Raw genomic sequence first — 1,374 nt, forward strand, 5'->3', positions numbered from 1 at the left:
GCGTGCCCATCCGTGTCATGCCTCTGGTAGGCTGGCTACGGCTGGGGCTGACTACTCTGGGGGGTCACAGGCAGGGTCTCGTGCCCTCCCCTGCGCGAACTCCACGCTAACTCAAGCGCCTGTTTACGCAGCCTGTTCGCGCGGCTCCGGTCGGGGGGGCTCCCTGGGGGGGCTGGGCCAAGTAGGGGCCTGGGCGGGGGCTTGACCCGGCAGTGGCCTCCCCCCAGGGAGCGAGGAGTTAACCCCTTCCCACCACGAGCCCGCTTACCTCCGGCTGTGCTGGGGGTCGGCAGGGGGCTTCGCGGCTGCTGACGGGGTGTCTGGGGAGCTTCCGGGGAGTGGGGGCACAGCAGGCTTCACCCGCGCGTCTCTCACTGCTCTGGAGCCTAACTGACAGTCACCTTGCTGGGGTCACCTGACCCCCATTATCTCTCCTGCTTGGTGCAGGGGGCTGGACCTTGGATGATCTTCCAAAGCCCCTTCCGGCCTTACTATCTATGAATCTAGGAGTATAGCGCAAGGTGAAGGTGGGGTAGCATCAGCAGACCAGTGCCTGGCCAAGATGACCGTTCTCTTATGGCGCCCTCCTGATATAGAAACTGAGCACTGGAAGCATGAATGCCACATGCCCCTGGAGGCTGGTGGGGCATGATGACCCCCGCAAGGGGAGGCCGCGCTGTTGGTGGCTGGCGGGGTGAGTGCTGCCCTGTGGTCAGCGAACACCTGCAGAAGACACCGCCAGCCGTGTCACCTTTGGGTGGCAGTGATGGTGGACAGCCCACAGATCCCGCCAGTGGTGTTGGTAGCTAGGGGGTGGGTGTGTGGCGGGGGTGGGGCCGGTGTGGCGAGCCTGCCTGCCCGCAGGCACACCACCACGCTCAGGGGGTGCATGTGCACCTGCCAGCACCCCCTGCGCTTGCCAGTGGCTGGAGGGGACCTCAGGAGGTAATCCTGTCCGAGCCTCTGCTCAGCGCGGGACCAGCCCCACTCCACCATCCCAGCCAAGGCTATGTGTAGCCCGGTGTTTAAAACCTCCTGTCCTCCCCCCCGCCGCAAGGGCTCCTTCGGTCCCCGCCTGAACAAAGGCCGGGAGGAGGGGCCGAGCCTGCTCCCCGCCGGCTGAGGGAGCTGCCCCGCCCGCAGGGAAGGCGCAGCCAGGGCGGGGGGCCCGGGGCCGGCAGCTCGGCTGGAGGGGGCGCCTACGGGGCGGGGAGGGAGCTCTGTCTCCGCTCCCCTGCCCGGCCCCGGCCATGAATATGTAACTTCCCTCTATTTCCCGAGCTCCATTGCGGAGACCGCTGCTCGCCATATTGTGCTGCTGCGGCTGCTGCGGGCCCGGGCGAGGGCAGGGCGCGGCCGGCGGTGAGCGGGGCC

General features: G+C 67.6%; 1 protein-coding gene across 1 annotated transcript in view; it reads left to right on the top strand.

The window, feature by feature from the left end:
* The first annotated feature begins 1,207 nt into the window (after nt 1-1,207).
* RNF2 (ring finger protein 2) overlaps nt 1,208-1,374 on the top strand; it is a 36,867-nt gene continuing 36,700 nt past the window's right edge. Inside the window, exon 1 of the mRNA XM_019556678.1 lies at nt 1,208-1,362. The gene's annotated coding sequence lies outside the window, so the exon portion shown is untranslated. The remainder of the gene's footprint in view (nt 1,363-1,374) is intronic.

Source organism: Crocodylus porosus, unplaced genomic scaffold (genome assembly GCF_001723895.1).
Source record: "Crocodylus porosus isolate Cpor-Errol unplaced genomic scaffold, CroPor_comp1, whole genome shotgun sequence".
NCBI classification, from domain to species: domain Eukaryota; kingdom Metazoa; phylum Chordata; order Crocodylia; family Crocodylidae; genus Crocodylus; species Crocodylus porosus.